This window comes from Chiloscyllium plagiosum, unplaced genomic scaffold (genome assembly GCF_037043375.1).
Source record: "Chiloscyllium plagiosum isolate Xiang-an unplaced genomic scaffold, Cpla_swu_hap1 HiC_scaffold_35, whole genome shotgun sequence".
NCBI lineage: Eukaryota > Metazoa > Chordata > Chondrichthyes > Orectolobiformes > Hemiscylliidae > Chiloscyllium > Chiloscyllium plagiosum.
This window is the reverse complement of record NW_028270173.1, coordinates 39,305,682-39,325,265: the sequence shown is the minus strand read 5'-3', so window position 1 is coordinate 39,325,265 and position 19,584 is coordinate 39,305,682. Positions and strand designations below refer to the sequence as shown.

At 50.9% G+C, this 19,584-nt stretch overlaps 1 long non-coding RNA gene across 1 annotated transcript in view; it reads right to left on the bottom strand.

The window, feature by feature from the left end:
* Positions 1-409: 409 nt before the first annotated feature.
* LOC148140678 (uncharacterized) overlaps positions 410-19,584 on the bottom strand; it is a 46,475-nt gene continuing 27,300 nt past the window's right edge. The window contains exons 2-3 of the long non-coding RNA XR_015752952.1: positions 1,839-2,039; positions 410-1,661 (exon numbers count right to left, since the gene is read on the bottom strand). This is a non-coding gene — a long non-coding RNA (uncharacterized LOC148140678). The remainder of the gene's footprint in view (positions 1,662-1,838; positions 2,040-19,584) is intronic.

Here is a 19,584-nt window from a genome sequence, read left to right as displayed (position 1 = left end):
GGACTAAGCAACACCTCCATTCCGGTTAGATTCACACATGTATTGGGACATAATTTTTAACAGTTTCACCACAGTGTGGTGTAAATGTTACTCCAAGGAACTTTTTATTAAAAATTCATTCAGGGGATGAGGGTGTCACTGGCTGGGTCAGCATTTATTGCCCATCCCTAATTGCCACGAGGACAGTTAAGAGTCAACCACATTGCTGCGGGTCTGGAGTCACATGTAGACCACACCGGGTAGGGATGGGAGTTACCCTTCCCAAAGGGAACCAGATGAGCATTTTTCTGACAATCAACAATGCTTTATGGTCGTCATTAAACTCATAACTCCTGATTTTTGTTTAGTTGAATGCAAATTCCACCATCTGCTACTGTAAGGTTTAAACTGGGGTCCTCAGAACATTACCTGGATCTCTGGATTAACAGTCCAGTGATAGTATCACATGGCCATTGCCTTCCCTCCCACGACTGTCTGACTGATATAACTGAAGGTTAGATCTCACGGAATACAGAGAGAACTAGCCATGTGGATACCCAACTGGCTCAAAGGTAGAAGACAGAGGGTGGAGGTGGAGGGTTGTTTTTCAGACTGGAGGCCTGTGGCCAGTGGAGTGCCACAAGGATCGGTGCTGGGTCCTCTACCTTTTGTCATTCATATAAGTGATTTGGATGTGAACATAGCAGATATGGTTAGTAAGTTTGCAGAATTGGTGGTGTAGTGGACAGCGAAGAAGGTTACTTCAGAGTATAGCAGCACCTTGATCGGATGGCCGATGGGCCAAGGAGTGGAAATTGGAGTTTAATTAAATAAAAGATAGGTGCTGCATTTTAGTATGGCAAATCAGGGTAAGGTCCTGGGGAGTGTTTCCGAACAAAGGGAGCTTGGTGTGCAGGTTTATATTTACTTGAAAGTGGAGTCACATGTAGGTAGGGTAGTGAAGAAGGCATTTGGTCTGCAAGCCTTTATTGGTCAGTGCATTGAGTACCAGAGTTGGGAGGTCATCTTACAGCTGTACAGGACAGTGGTCCGGCCACTTTCGGAATACTGCATTCAGTTTTCGTCTCCCTGCTGCGGGGAAAAATGGAGAAGGTTGCCAGGGTTGGAGGGTTTGAGCTATAGGGAGAGGCTGAACAGGCTGGGGCTGTTTTCCCTGGAGCATCAGAGGCTGAGGGGTGACCTTATAGAGGTTTATAAAATCATGAGGGGCATTGCTAGGGTAAATAGACAAGGTCTTTTCCCTGGGGTAGGTTAGTCCAGAACTAGAGGGGCATAGGTTTAAGGTGAGAGGGGAAGGATTTAAAAGGGACCTAAGTGGTAACAGAGGGTGGTACGTGTGTGGAATGAACTGCCAGAGGAAGTGGTGGAGGCTGGTACAATTGCAACATTTAAAAGGCATCTGGATGGGTACATGAATAGGAAGGGTTTGGAGGGATATGGGCCAAGTGCTGGCAAACGGGACTAGATTAATTTGGAATATCCGGTCGGTAAGCATGAGGTGGACTGAAGGGTCTGTTTCTGTGCTGTATAACTTTATGACTGCCTGCCTTGAACCAGTTCAGGGTACCCCAACTGGACATCCTGGGGACACACTCCTCCCTTTGTTTTAATCCTGTCGGCTTTCTGTGTTTCAGGAAAAGCTGCAGCAAGCCTTGGAATACCTGGAAAAACAAGCAAAGGAAAATGCAGGGCGCGATGAGCAAATGAACCTCGTAGACCTGAAGGTGAGGTGTGCAGAGTGGGAAGGGGCGGGGTTAAAGGTCGAGAGGTCACACTGTGCGCCAATGGTTACTGAGCGAGAAGTGGATAAATGCAGGGTAACCCACGTCACATCATACCTGGGTTCAATGGATGGTTGCTTTGGACACTGCCCGGTTCGACTCAATGTCCTGAAGAGAAGGAAATCTGCCTTCTTCACCTGGTCTGGCCTCGATGTGATGTGGCTGATTCTTAAATGTCCCCTGAAATGTCCCATTCAATTCCAGGACAGCTAGAGATGGGGAACCAATTCTGGCCGCAGCCAGTGGTGCTCACGATCCCTGTGGAAGAATGGAAAAAAAATCGAACAAGTTACCACCAATAGTAAAGGGTCACTCAACCATTGACCAAGTGAGCCTAATGGAGCCAGAGATAATGAATGGCAAAGCGGGCGGTTGAACAGAGAGTCGGGGTTAACAGCAGACTGACAGAAGGCCATCCGTGATTGAATGTTATGTTGGGTAACGGATGTAAGAGCTGACAGAGGCCATTTGGCCCATCGAAATTTCTTTCCGTTCCATTGAGATCACGGCGAGTCTGACAATCCTCAACTCCACTTGCCTGCCTTTCCCATTAACCCTCAATTCCCTCACAAAGAGTCTGTCTATCTCAGCTTTGAATATAGAACATAGAACAACCCAGCGCAGAACAGGCCCTTCGGCCCTCGATGTTGCGCCGACCTGTGAACTGTTCTCAGCTCGTTCCCCCTACATCATCATCCATGTGCTTATCTAAGGATTGTTTAAATCTCCCTAACGTGGCTGAGGTAACTACATTAGCAGGTAGGGCATTCCACACCCTTACCACTCTCTGCGTAAAGAACCTGCCCCTGACATCTGTCTTAAATCTATCACCCCTCAATTTGTAGTTATGCCCTCTCGTACAAGCTGACGCCATCATCCTTGGAAAAAGACTTTCACTGTCCACCCTGTCTAATCCTCAGATCATCTTGTTATGTCTCTATCAAATCCCCTCTTAGCCTTCTTCTTTCTAATGAGAGCAGACCAAAGTCTCTCAGCCTTTCCTCATAAGACCTTCCCTCCAGACCAGGCAACATCCTGTTAAATCCCCTCTGCACCTTTTCCAATGCTTCCACATCCTTCCCGAAATATGTGGACCAGAACTGTGCACAATATTCCAAGTGTGGCCGGACTAGCGTTTTGTATAGTTGCAACATGATAATGCAGCTCTGGAACTCAATCCCTCTACCAATGAAACCTAACACACCATATGCCTTCTGAACAGCACTATCCACCTGGGATGTGATATATACTGGCTCAACCTCTGCAACTCTCTGTGGTAAAAATGTACTCCCCTTTGAGAGAAGAAATTCCTCCTCATCCCTGTTTTAAACAGGCAACCCCTTCCTCTGAGATTTGAACCCTTTGGTTCTAGATGCTCCCACAATGGGAAACGATCTCTCTAAACCCCGACAAATCACGATTGTTTGAAGGTCTTTAGCTGCAGTGATACAGGGCCTTGGTGAGATCAGAGCTGGAGGATCGTGTGCAGCTTTAGTCTCATGAGTCGGAGGAAGGATATTGTTGCTACTGAGGGAGACCAGGGAATGACCACCAGACTGATTCCCGGGATGGCAGGACTGAGATGTGAGGAAAGACTGGATTGACTGGGCTTGTATTCGCTGGAAGGTAGAAGAATGAGGTGGGGGGAGGGGAGGAGGGGGGGGGGGATCTCACAGAAACATATAAAATCCTGATGGGACTGGACGGATTCCCAATGTTGAGGAGTCACAGTCTATGAATAAAGGGAAGCCATTCAGGACTGATAATGAGGAAGAATTTCTTCACTCAGAGAGTTGCGAACCTCTCCCGCAGGAAGCTGTTGGGGCTAGTTCATGAGATGCATTCAAGAGGGAGCTGGATGGAGCCCTTGTGGCAAAAAGGCTCAAAGGGTATGGGGAGAGGGTGGAAGTGGGACACTGAGATTGCATGGCCAGCCATGATCGTATTGAATGGTGGTGCAGGCTTGAAGGGTCGAATGGCCTTCTCCTGCACTTATTTTCTGTGTTTCAATGTTTTCAATGTCTTGTGCCTAAGTGGATGTCGTCCCACTCCCGGGCTCGAATCTCTGGGTTCAAGTCCTAATCCAGGAAACAGTGGTCAAGGAAGGTCTGCTTGCAGCACAGCGATTTGGCGCGTTTATCAAACTGTGAATCCGAGCACCATATGCCGGAAGCAGGAGGTCAGTACGGGAGGAGTTGCAGGTCAGCCGCATGATGGAAAGAGCATGAGGGGAGTGTTTACCATCACTCTTCCCAACTCCGGGTTACTACATGCAGGTTAAAGAGGGCACATTGTCACAGTAACACGCAGGTAACAACGGGCACGTTGCCACAGCAACACGCAGGTAACAACGGGCACATTGCCACAACAACATGCAGGTAACAAAGGGCACATGCCACAGTGACACACAGGGAACAAATGGCACATTGTCACAGCGACACACAGGGTACAAAGGGCACATGGTCACAGTGACACACAGGGAACAAAGGGCACAATGTCACAGTGACACACAGGGAACAAAAGGCACATTGTCACAGCAACACACAGGGAACAAAGGGCACAATGTCACAGCGACACACAGGGAACAAAGGGCACATTGTCACAGTGACACACAGGGTACAAAGGGCACAATGTCACAGTGACACACAGGTTACAAAGGGCACAATGTCACAGTGACACACAGGGAACAAAGGGCACATTGTCACAGTGACACACAGGGAACAAAGGGCACAATGTCACAGCGACACACAGGGAACAAAGGGCACATTGTCACAGCGACACACAGGGAACAAAGGGCACAATGTCACAGCGACACACAGGGAACAAAGGGCACATTGTCACAGCGACACACAGGGAACAAAGGGCACAATGTCACAGCGACACACAGGGTACAAAGGGTACATTGTCACAGTGACACACAGGGAACAAAGGGCACATTGTCACAGTGACACACAGGGAACAAAGGGCACAATGTCACAGCGACACACAGGGAACAAAGGGCACATTGTCACAGCGACACACAGGGAACAAAGGGCACATTGTCACAGCGACACACAGGGAACAAAGGGCACATTGTCACAGCGACACACAGGGTACAAAGGGCACATTGTCACAGTGACACACAGGGAACAAAGGGCACACGGTCACAGCGACACACAGGGAACAAAGGGCACAATGTCACAGTGACACACAGGGAACAAAGGGCACATTGTCACAGTGACACACAGGGAACAAAGGGCACATTGTCACAGCGACACACAGGGAACAAAGGGCACATTGTCACAGCGACACACAGGGTACAAAGGGCACATTGTCACAGTGACACACAGGGAACAAAGGGCACACGGTCACAGCGACACACAGGGAACAAAGGGCACAATGTCACAGTGACACACAGGGAACAAAGGGCACATTGTCACAGTGACACACAGGGAACAAAGGGCACATTGTCACAGCGACACACAGGGAACAAAGGGCACATTGTCACAGTGACACACAGGGAACAAAGGGCACAATGTCACAGCGACACACAGGGAACAAAGGGCACATTGTCACAGTGACACACAGGGTACAAAGGGCACAATGTCACAGTGACACACAGGTTACAAAGGGCACAATGTCACAGTGACACACAGGGAACAAAGGGCACATTGTCACAGTGACACACAGGGAACAAAGGGCACAATGTCACAGCGACACACAGGGAACAAAGGGCACATTGTCACAGCGACACACAGGGAACAAAGGGCACAATGTCACAGCGACACACAGGGAACAAAGGGCACATTGTCACAGCGACACACAGGGAACAAAGGGCACAATGTCACAGCGACACACAGGGTACAAAGGGCACATTGTCACAGTGACACACAGGGAACAAAGGGCACATTGTCACGGCGACACACAGGGAACAAAGGGCACATTGTCACAGTGACACACAGGGAACAAAGGGCACATTGTCACAGTGACACACAGGGAACAAAGGGCACAATGTCACAGCGACACACAGGGAACAAAGGGCACATTGTCACAGCGACACACAGGGTACAAAGGGCACATTGTCACAGTGACACACAGGGAACAAAGGGCACAATGTCACAGCGACACACAGGGAACAAAGGGCACACGGTCACAGTGACACGCAGGGAACAAAGGGCACATTGTCACAGCGACACACAGGGTACAAAGGGCACATTGTCACAGCGACACACAGGGTACAAAGGGCACATTGTCACAGCGACACACAGGGAACAAAGGGCACAATGTCACAGTGACACACAGGGAACAAAGGGCACATTGTCACAGTGACACACAGGGTACAAAGGGCACATTGTCACAGTGACACACAGGGAACAAAGGGCACATTGTCACAGCGACACACAGGGTACAAAGGGCACATTGTCACAGTGACACACAGGGAACAAAGGGCACAATGTCACAGCGACACACAGGGTACAAAGGGCACATTGTCACAGCGACACACAGGGAACAAAGGGCACATTGTCACAGTGACACACAGGGAACAAAGGGCACATTGTCACAGTGACACACAGGGTACAAAGGGCACAATGTCACAGCGACACACAGGGTACAAAGGGCACATTGTCACAGCGACACACAGGGAACAAAGGGCACATTGTCACAGCGACACACAGGGAACAAAGGGCACAATGTCACAGTGACACACAGGGAACAAAGGGCACAATGTCACAGCGACACACAGGGTACAAAGGGCACATTGTCACAGCGACACACAGGGAACAAAGGGCACATTGTCACAGTGACACACAGGGTACAAAGGGCACAATGTCACAGCGACACACAGGGTACAAAGGGCACATTGTCACAGCGACACACAGGGAACAAAGGGCACAATGTCACAGCGACACACAGGGAACAAAGGGCACAAAGTCACAGTGACACACAGGGAACAAAGGGCACATTGTCACAGTGACACACAGGGAACAAAGGGCACAATGTCACAGTGACACACAGGGAACATTGTCACAGCGACACACAGGGAACAAAGGGCACATTGTCACAGTGACACACAGGGAACAAAGGGCACAATGTCACAGCGACACACAGGGAACAAAGGGCACATTGTCACAGTGACACACAGGCAACAAAGGGCACAATGTCACAGTGACACACAGGGAACAAAGGGCACATTGTCACAGCGACACAGAGGGAACAAAGGGCACACGGTCACAGTGACACACAGGGAACAAAGGGCACATTGTCACAGTGACACACAGGGAACAAAGGGCACATTGTCACAGCGACACACAGGGAACAAAGGGCACATTGTCACAGCGACACACAGGGAACAAAGGGCACAATGTCACAGCGACGCACAGGGAACAAAGGGCACATTGTCACAGTGACACACAGGGAACAAAGGGCACATTGTCACAGTGACACACAGGGAACAAAGGGCACAATGTCACAGTGACACACAGGGAACAAAGGGCACATTGTCACAGCAACACACAGGGAACAAAGGGCACATTGTCACAGCAACACACAGGGAACAAAGGGCACATTGTCACAGTGACACACAGGGAACAAAGGGCACATTGTCACAGTGACACACAGGGAACAAAGGGCACATTGTCACAGCGACACACAGGGAACAAAGGGCACAATGTCACAGTGACACACAGGGAACAAAGGGCACATTGTCACAGCAACACACAGGGAACAAAGGGCACATTGTCACAGTGACACACAGGGAACAAAGGGCACATTGTCACAGTGACACACAGGGAACAAAGGGCACAATGTCACAGTGACACACAGGGAACAAAGGGCACATTGTCACAGCAACACACAGGGAACAAAGGGCACATTGTCACAGCAACACACAGGGAACAAAGGGCACATTGTCACAGTGACACACAGGGAACAAAGGGCACAATGTCACAGTGACACACAGGGAACAAAGGGCACATTGTCACAGCGACACACAGGGAACAAAGGGCACATTGTCACAGTGACACACAGGGAACAAAGGGCACAATGTCACAGCGACACACAGGGAACAAAGGGCACATTGTCACAGTGACACACAGGGAACAAAGGGCACATTGTCACAGCGACACACAGGGAACAAAGGGCACATTGTCACAGTGACACACAGGGAACAAAGGGCACAATGTCACAGCGACACACAGGGAACAAAGGGCACATTGTCACAGCAACACACAGGGAACAAAGGGCACATTGTCACAGCGACACACAGGGAACAAAGGGCACATTGTCACAGTGACACACAGGGAACAAAGGGCACAATGTCACAGCGACACACAGGGAACAAAGGGCACAATGTCACAGCAACACACAGGGAAAAAAGGGCACATTGTCACAGCGACACACAGGGAACAAAGGGCACATTGTCACAGTGACACACAGGGAACAAAGGGCACAATGTCACAGCAACACACAGGGAAAAAAGGGCACATTGTCACAGCGACACACAGGGAACAAAGGGCACATTGTCACAGTGACACACAGGGAACAAAGGGCACATTGTCACAGCGACACACAGGGAACAAAGGGCACACGGTCACAGCGACACACAGGGAACAAAGGGCACATTGTCACAGCGACACACAGGGAACAAAGGGCACATTGTCACAGTGACACACAGGGAACAAAGGGCACAATGTCACAGCGACACACAGGGAACAAAGGGCACATTGTCACAGCGACACACAGGGAACAAAGGGCACACGGTCACAGCGACACACAGGGAACAAAGGGCACATTGTCACAGCGACACACAGGGAACAAAGGGCACATTGTCACAGTGACACACAGGGAACAAAGGGCACAATGTCACAGCGACACACAGGGAACAAAGGGCACATTGTCACAGCAACACACAGGGAACAAAGGGCACATTGTCACAGTGACACACAGGGAACAAAGGGCACATTGTCACAGTGACACACAGGGAACAAAGGGCACAATGTCACAGTGACACACAGGGAACAAAGGGCACATTGTCACAGCAACACACAGGGAACAAAGGGCACATTGTCACAGCAACACACAGGGAACAAAGGGCACATTGTCACAGTGACACACAGGGAACAAAGGGCACATTGTCACAGTGACACACAGGGAACAAAGGGCACATTGTCACAGTGACACACAGGGAACAAAGGGCACATTGTCACAGTGACACACAGGGAACAAAGGGCACAATGTCACAGCGACACACAGGGAACAAAGGGCACATTGTCACAGCGACACACAGGGAACAAAGGGCACATTGTCACAGTGACACACAGGGAACAAAGGGCACAATGTCACAGTGACACACAGGGAACAAAGGGCACATTGTCACAGTGACACACAGGGAACAAAGGGCACATTGTCACAGTGACACACAGGGAACAAAGGGCACAATGTCACAGTGACACACAGGGAACAAAGGGCACATTGTCACAGCGACACACAGGGAACAAAGGGCACATTGTCACAGCGACACAGAGGGAACAAAGGGCACACGGTCACAGTGACACACAGGGAACAAAGGGCACATTGTCACAGCGACACACAGGGAACAAAGGGCACATTGTCACAGCGACACAGAGGGAACAAAGGGCACACGGTCACAGTGACACACAGGGAACAAAGGGCACATTGCCACAGCGACACACAGGGCACAAAGGGCACATTGTCACAGCGACACACAGGGTACAAAGGGCACATTGTCACAGCGACACACAGGGAACAAAGGGCACACGGTCACAGTGACACACAGGGAACAAAGGGCACATTGTCACAGCGACACACAGGGAACAAAGGGCACATTGTCACAGCGACACAGAGGGAACAAAGGGCACACGGTCACAGTGACACACAGGGAACAAAGGGCACATTGTCACAGCGACACAAAGGGCACATTGTCACAGCGACACACAGGGTACAAAGGGCACATTGTCACAGTGACACACAGGGAACAAAGGGCACACGGTCACAGTGACACACAGGGAACAAAGGGCACATTGTCACAGTGACACACAGGGAACAAAGGGCACATTGTCACAGCGACACACAGGGAACAAAGGGCACATTGTCACAGTGACACACAGGGAACAAAGGGCACAATGTCACAGCGACACACAGGGAACAAAGGGCACATTGTCACAGCGACACACAGGGAACAAAGGGCACAATGTCACAGCGACACACAGGGAACAAAGGGCACAATGTCACAGTGACACACAGGGTACAAAGGGCACATTGTCACAGTGACACACAGGGAACAAAGGGTACATTGTCACAGCGACACACAGGGAACAAAGGGCACAATGTCACAGTGACACACAGGGAACAAAGGGCACACGGTCACAGTGACACACAGGGCACAAAGGGCACATTGTCACAGTGACACACGGAACAAAGGGCACATTGTCACAGCGACACACAGGGAACAAAGGGCACATTGTCACAGTGACACACAGGGAACAAAGGGCACAATGTCACAGTGACACACAGGGAACAAAGGGCACATTGTCACAGTGACACACAGGGAACAAAGGGCACAATGTCACAGTGACACACAGGGAACAAAGGGCACATTGTCACAGCAACACACAGGGAACAAAGGGCACATTGTCACAGCAACACACAGGGAACAAAGGGCACATTGTCACAGTGACACACAGGGAACAAAGGGCACATTGTCACAGTGACACACAGGGAACAAAGGGCACATTGTCACAGCGACACACAGGGAACAAAGGGCACAATGTCACAGTGACACACAGGGAACAAAGGGCACATTGTCACAGCAACACACAGGGAACAAAGGGCACATTGTCACAGTGACACACAGGGAACAAAGGGCACATTGTCACAGTGACACACAGGGAACAAAGGGCACAATGTCACAGTGACACACAGGGAACAAAGGGCACATTGTCACAGCAACACACAGGGAACAAAGGGCACATTGTCACAGTGACACACAGGGAACAAAGGGCACAATGTCACAGTGACACACAGGGAACAAAGGGCACATTGTCACAGCGACACACAGGGAACAAAGGGCACATTGTCACAGTGACACACAGGGAACAAAGGGCACAATGTCACAGCGACACACAGGGAACAAAGGGCACATTGTCACAGTGACACACAGGGAACAAAGGGCACATTGTCACAGCGACACACAGGGAACAAAGGGCACATTGTCACAGTGACACACAGGGAACAAAGGGCACAATGTCACAGCGACACACAGGGAACAAAGGGCACATTGTCACAGCAACACACATTGAACAAAGGGCACATTGTCACAGCGACACACAGGGAACAAAGGGCACATTGTCACAGTGACACACAGGGAACAAAGGGCACATTGTCACAGCGACACACAGGGAACCAAGGGTACATTGTCACAGCGACACACAGGGAACAAAGGGCACAATGTCACAGTGACACACAGGGAACAAAGGGCACAATGTCACAGCGACACACAGGGAACAAAGGGCACATTGTCACAGTGACACACAGGGAACAAAGGGCACAATGTCACAGTGACACACAGGGAACAAAGGGCACATTGTCACAGCAACACACAGGGAACAAAGGGCACATTGTCACAGCAACACACAGGGAACAAAGGGCACATTGTCACAGTGACACACAGGGAACAAAGGGCACATTGTCACAGTGACACACAGGGAACAAAGGGCACATTGTCACAGCGACACACAGGGAACAAAGGGCACAATGTCACAGTGACACACAGGGAACAAAGGGCACATTGTCACAGCAACACACAGGGAACAAAGGGCACATTGTCACAGTGACACACAGGGAACAAAGGGCACATTGTCACAGTGACACACAGGGAACAAAGGGCACAATGTCACAGTGACACACAGGGAACAAAGGGCACATTGTCACAGCAACACACAGGGAACAAAGGGCACATTGTCACAGCAACACACAGGGAACAAAGGGCACATTGTCACAGTGACACACAGGGAACAAAGGGCACAATGTCACAGTGACACACAGGGAACAAAGGGCACATTGTCACAGCGACACACAGGGAACAAAGGGCACATTGTCACAGTGACACACAGGGAACAAAGGGCACAATGTCACAGTGACACACAGGGAACAAAGGGCACATTGTCACAGCGACACACAGGGAACAAAGGGCACATTGTCACAGTGACACACAGGGAACAAAGGGCACAATGTCACAGCGACACACAGGGAACAAAGGGCACATTGTCACAGTGACACACAGGGAACAAAGGGCACAATGTCACAGCGACACAAAGGGAACAAAGGGCACATTGTCACAGCGACACACAGGGAACAAAGGGCACATTGTCACAGTGACACACAGGGAACAAAGGGCACAATGTCACAGTGACACACAGGGAACAAAGGGCACATTGTCACAGCGACACACAGGGAACAAAGGGCACATTGTCACAGTGACACACAGGGAACAAAGGGCACAATGTCACAGCGACACACAGGGAACAAAGGGCACAATGTCACAGCAACACACAGGGAAAAAAGGGCACATTGTCACAGTGACACACAGGGAACAAAGGGCACATTGTCACAGCGACACACAGGGAACAAAGGGCAGACGGTCACAGCGACACACAGGGAACAAAGGGCACATTGTCACAGCGACACACAGGGAACAAAGGACACATTGTCACAGTGACACACAGGGAACAAAGGGCACAATGTCACAGCGACACACAGGGAACAAAGGGCACATTGTCACAGCAACACACAGGGAACAAAGGGCACATTGTCACAGTGACACACAGGGAACAAAGGGCACATTGTCACAGTGACACACAGGGAACAAAGGGCACAATGTCACAGTGACACACAGGGAACAAAGGGCACATTGTCACAGCAACACACAGGGAACAAAGGGCACATTGTCACAGCAACACACAGGGAACAAAGGGCACATTGTCACAGTGACACACAGGGAACAAAGGGCACAATGTCACAGTGACACACAGGGAACAAAGGGCACATTGTCACAGTGACACACAGGGAACAAAGGGCACAATGTCACAGCGACACACAGGGAACAAAGGGCACATTGTCGCAGCGACACACAGGGAACAAAGGGCACATTGTCACAGTGACACACAGGGAACAAAGGGCACAATGTCACAGTGACACACAGGGAACAAAGGGCACATTGTCACAGTGACACACAGGGAACAAAGGGCACATTGTCACAGCGACACAGAGGGAACAAAGGGCACACGGTCACAGTGACACACAGGGAACAAAGGGCACATTGTCACAGCGACACACAGGGAACAAAGGGCACATTGTCACAGCGACACAGAGGGAACAAAGGGCACACGGTCACAGTGACACACAGGGAACAAAGGGCACATTGTCACAGCGACACACAGGGAACAAAGGGCACATTGTCACAGCGACACAGAGGGAACAAAGGGCACACGGTCACAGTGACACACAGGGAACAAAGGGCACATTGCCACAGCGACACACAGGGCACAAAGGGCACATTGTCACAGCGACACACAGGGTACAAAGGGCACATTGTCACAGCGACACACAGGGAACAAAGGGCACACGGTCACAGTGACACACAGGGAACAAAGGGCACATTGTCACAGCGACACACAGGGAACAAAGGGCACATTGTCACAGCGACACACAGGGAACAAAGGGCACACGGTCACAGTGACACACAGGGAACAAAGGGCACACGGTCACAGTGACACACAGGGAACAAAGGGCACATTGTCACAGCGACACACAGGGAACAAAGGGCACATTGTCACAGCGACACAGAGGGAACAAAGGGCACACGGTCACAGTGACACACAGGGAACAAAGGGCACATTGTCACAGCGACACACAGGGAACAAAGGGCACATTGTCACAGCGACACAGAGGGAACAAAGGGCACACGGTCACAGTGACACACAGGGAACAAAGGGCACATTGCCACAGCGACACACAGGGCACAAAGGGCACATTGTCACAGCGACACACAGGGTACAAAGGGCACATTGTCACAGCGACACACAGGGAACAAAGGGCACACGGTCACAGTGACACACAGGGAACAAAGGGCACATTGTCACAGCGACACACAGGGAACAAAGGGCACATTGTCACAGCGACACAGAGGGAACAAAGGGCACACGGTCACAGTGACACACAGGGAACAAAGGGCACATTGTCACAGCGACACACAGGGCACAAAGGGCACATTGTCACAGCGACACACAGGGTACAAAGGGCACATTGTCACAGTGACACACAGGGAACAAAGGGCACACGGTCACAGTGACACACAGGGAACAAAGGGCACATTGTCACAGTGACACACAGGGAACAAAGGGCACATTGTCACAGCGACACACAGGGAACAAAGGGCACATTGTCACAGTGACACACAGGGAACAAAGGGCACAATGTCACAGCGACACACAGGGAACAAAGGGCACATTGTCACAGCGACACACAGGGAACAAAGGGCACAATGTCACAGCGACACACAGGGAACAAAGGGCACAATGTCACAGTGACACACAGGGTACAATGGGCACATTGTCACAGTGACACACAGGGAACAAAGGGTACATTGTCACAGCGACACACAGGGAACAAAGGGCACAATGTCACAGTGACACACAGGGAACAAAGGGCACACGGTCACAGTGACACACAGGGCACAAAGGGCACATTGTCACAGTGACACACGGAACAAAGGGCACATTGTCACAGCGACACACAGGGAACAAAGGGCACATTGTCACAGTGACACACAGGGAACAAAGGGCACAATGTCACAGTGACACACAGGGAACAAAGGGCACATTGTCACAGTGACACACAGGGAACAAAGGGCACAATGTCACAGTGACACACAGGGAACAAAGGGCACATTGTCACAGCAACACACAGGGAACAAAGGGCACATTGTCACAGCAACACACAGGGAACAAAGGGCACATTGTCACAGTGACACACAGGGAACAAAGGGCACATTGTCACAGTGACACACAGGGAACAAAGGGCACATTGTCACAGCGACACACAGGGAACAAAGGGCACAATGTCACAGTGACACACAGGGAACAAAGGGCACATTGTCACAGCAACACACAGGGAACAAAGGGCACATTGTCACAGTGACACACAGGGAACAAAGGGCACATTGTCACAGTGACACACAGGGAACAAAGGGCACAATGTCACAGTGACACACAGGGAACAAAGGGCACATTGTCACAGCAACACACAGGGAACAAAGGGCACATTGTCACAGTGACACACAGGGAACAAAGGGCACAATGTCACAGTGACACACAGGGAACAAAGGGCACATTGTCACAGCGACACACAGGGAACAAAGGGCACATTGTCACAGTGACACACAGGGAACAAAGGGCACAATGTCACAGCGACACACAGGGAACAAAGGGCACATTGTCACAGCGACACACAGGGAACAAAGGGCACATTGTCACAGTGACACACAGGGAACAAAGGGCACAATGTCACAGCGACACACAGGGAACAAAGGGCACATTGTCACAGTGACACACAGGGAACAAAGGGCACATTGTCACAGCGACACACAGGGAACAAAGGGCACATTGTCACAGTGACACACAGGGAACAAAGGGCACATTGTCACAGCAACACACAGGGAACAAAGGGCACATTGTCACAGCGACACACAGGGAACAAAGGGCACATTGTCACAGTGACACACAGGGAACAAAGGGCACATTGTCACAGCGACACACAGGGAACAAAGGGCACATTGTCACAGCGACACACAGGGAACAAAGGGCACAATGTCACAGCAACACACAGGGAAAAAAGGGCACATTGTCACAGTGACACACAGGGAACAAAGGGCACATTGTCACAGCGACACACAGGGAACAAAGGGCACACGGTCACAGTGACACACAGGGAACAAAGGGCACATTGCCACAGCGACACACAGGGCACAAAGGGCACATTGTCACAGCGACACACAGGGTACAAAGGGCACATTGTCACAGCGACACACAGGGAACAAAGGGCACACGGTCACAGTGACACACAGGGAACAAAGGGCACATTGTCACAGCGACACACAGGGAACAAAGGGCACATTGTCACAGCGACACAGAGGGAACAAAGGGCACACGGTCACAGTGACACACAGGGAACAAAGGGCACATTGTCACAGCGACACACAGGGCACAAAGGGCACATTGTCACAGCGACACACAGGGTACAAAGGGCACATTGTCACAGTGACACACAGGGAACAAAGGGCACACGGTCACAGTGACACACAGGGAACAAAGGGCACATTGTCACAGTGACACACAGGGAACAAAGGGCACATTGTCACAGCGACACACAGGGAACAAAGGGCACATTGTCACAGTGACACACAGGGAACAAAGGGCACAATGTCACAGCGACACACAGGGAACAAAGGGCACATTGTCACAGCGACACACAGGGAACAAAGGGCACAATGTCACAGCGACACACAGGGAACAAAGGGCACAATGTCACAGTGACACACAGGGTACAATGGGCACATTGTCACAGTGACACACAGGGAACAAAGGGTACATTGTCACAGCGACACACAGGGAACAAAGGGCACAATGTCACAGTGACACACAGGGAACAAAGGGCACACGGTCACAGTGACACACAGGGCACAAAGGGCACATTGTCACAGTGACACACGGAACAAAGGGCACATTGTCACAGCGACACACAGGGAACAAAGGGCACATTGTCACAGTGACACACAGGGAACAAAGGGCACAATGTCACAGTGACACACAGGGAACAAAGGGCACATTGTCACAGTGACACACAGGGAACAAAGGGCACAATGTCACAGTGACACACAGGGAACAAAGGGCACATTGTCACAGCAACACACAGGGAACAAAGGGCACATTGTCACAGCAACACACAGGGAACAAAGGGCACATTGTCACAGTGACACACAGGGAACAAAGGGCACATTGTCACAGTGACACACAGGGAACAAAGGGCACATTGTCACAGCGACACACAGGGAACAAAGGGCACAATGTCACAGTGACACACAGGGAACAAAGGGCACATTGTCACAGCAACACACAGGGAACAAAGGGCACATTGTCACAGTGACACACAGGGAACAAAGGGCACATTGTCACAGTGACACACAGGGAACAAAGGGCACAATGTCACAGTGACACACAGGGAACAAAGGGCACATTGTCACAGCAACACACAGGGAACAAAGGGCACATTGTCACAGTGACACACAGGGAACAAAGGGCACAATGTCACAGTGACACACAGGGAACAAAGGGCACATTGTCACAGCGACACACAGGGAACAAAGGGCACATTGTCACAGTGACACACAGGGAACAAAGGGCACAATGTCACAGCGACACACAGGGAACAAAGGGCACATTGTCACAGCGACACACAGGGAACAAAGGGCACATTGTCACAGTGACACACAGGGAACAAAGGGCACAATGTCACAGCGACACACAGGGAACAAAGGGCACATTGTCACAGTGACACACAGGGAACAAAGGGCACATTGTCACAGCGACACACAGGGAACAAAGGGCACATTGTCACAGTGACACACAGGGAACAAAGGGCACATTGTCACAGCAACACACAGGGAACAAAGGGCACATTGTCACAGCGACACACAGGGAACAAAGGGCACATTGTCACAGTGACACACAGGGAACAAAGGGCACATTGTCACAGCGACACACAGGGAACAAAGGGCACATTGTCACAGCGACACACAGGGAACAAAGGGCACAATGTCACAGCAACACACAGGGAAAAAAGGGCACATTGTCACAGTGACACACAGGGAACAAAGGGCACATTGTCACAGCGACACACAGGGAACAAAGGGCACACGGTCACAGCGACACACAGGGAACAAAGGGCACATTGTCACAGCGACACACAGGGAACAAAGGGCACACGGTCACAGCGACACACAGGGAACAAAGGGCACATTGTCACAGCGACACACAGGGAACAAAGGGCACATTGTCACAGTGACACACAGGGAACAAAGGGCACAATGTCACAGCGACACACAGGGAACAAAGGGCACATTGTCACAGCAACACACAGGGAACAAAGGGCACATTGTCACAGTGACACACAGGGAACAAAGGGCACATTGTCACAGTGACACACAGGGAACAAAGGGCACAATGTCACAGTGACACACAGGGAACAAAGGGCACATTGTCACAGCAACACACAGGGAACAAAGGGCACATTGTCACAGCAACACACAGGGAACAAAGGGCACATTGTCACAGTGACACACAGGGAACAAAGGGCACAATGTCACAGTGACACACAGGGAACAAAGGGCACATTGTCACAGTGACACACAGGGAACAAAGGGCACAATGTCACAGCGACACACAGGGAACAAAGGGCACATTGTCACAGCGACACACAGGGAACAAAGGGCACATTGTCACAGTGACACACAGGGAACAAAGGGCACAATGTCACAGTGACACACAGGGAACAAAGGGCACATTGTCACAGTGACACACAGGGAACAAAGGGCACATTGTCACAGTGACACACAGGGAACAAAGGGCACATTGTCACAGCGACACACAGGGAACAAAGGGCACATTGTCACAGCGACACAGAGGGAACAAAGGGCACACGGTCACAGTGACACACAGGGAACAAAGGGCACATTGTCACAGCGACACACAGGGAACAAAGGGCACATTGTCACAGCGACACAGAGGGAACAAAGGGCACACGGTCACAGTGACACACAGGGAACAAAGGGCACATTGTCACAGCGACACACAGGGAACAAAGGGCACATTGTCACAGCGACACACAGGGAACAAAGGGCACATTGTCACAGCGACACAGAGGGAACAAAGGGCACACGGTCACAGTGACACACAGGGAACAAAGGGCACATTGTCACAGCGACACGCAGGGCACAAAGGGCACATTGTCACAGCGACACACAGGGTACAAAGGGCACATTGTCACAGTGACACACAGGGAACAAAGGGCACACGGTCACAGTGACACACAGGGAACAAAGGGCACATTGTCACAGTGACACACAGGGAACAAAGGGCACATTGTCACAGCGACACACAGGGAACAAAGGGCACATTGTCACAGTGACACACAGGGAACAAAGGGCACAATGTCACAGCGACACACAGGGAACAAAGGGCACATTGTCACAGCGACACACAGGGAACAAAGGGCACAATGTCACAGCGACACACAGGGAACAAAGGGCACAATGTCACAGTGACACACAGGGTACAAAGGGCACATTGTCACAGTGACACACAGGGAACAAAGGGTACATTGTCACAGCGACACACAGGGAACAAAGGGCACAATGTCACAGTGACACACAGGGAACAAAGGGCACACGGTCACAGTGACACACAGGGCACAAAGGGCACATTGTCACAGTGACACACGGAACAAAGGGCACATTGTCACAGCGACACACAGGGAACAAAGGGCACATTGTCACAGTGACACACAGGGAACAAAGGGCACAATGTCACAGTGACACACAGGGAACAAAGGGCACATTGTCACAGTGACACACAGGGAACAAAGGGCACAATGTCACAGTGACACACAGGGAACAAAGGGCACATTGTCACAGCAACACACAGGGAACAAAGGGCACATTGTCACAGCAACACACAGGGAACAAAGGGCACAT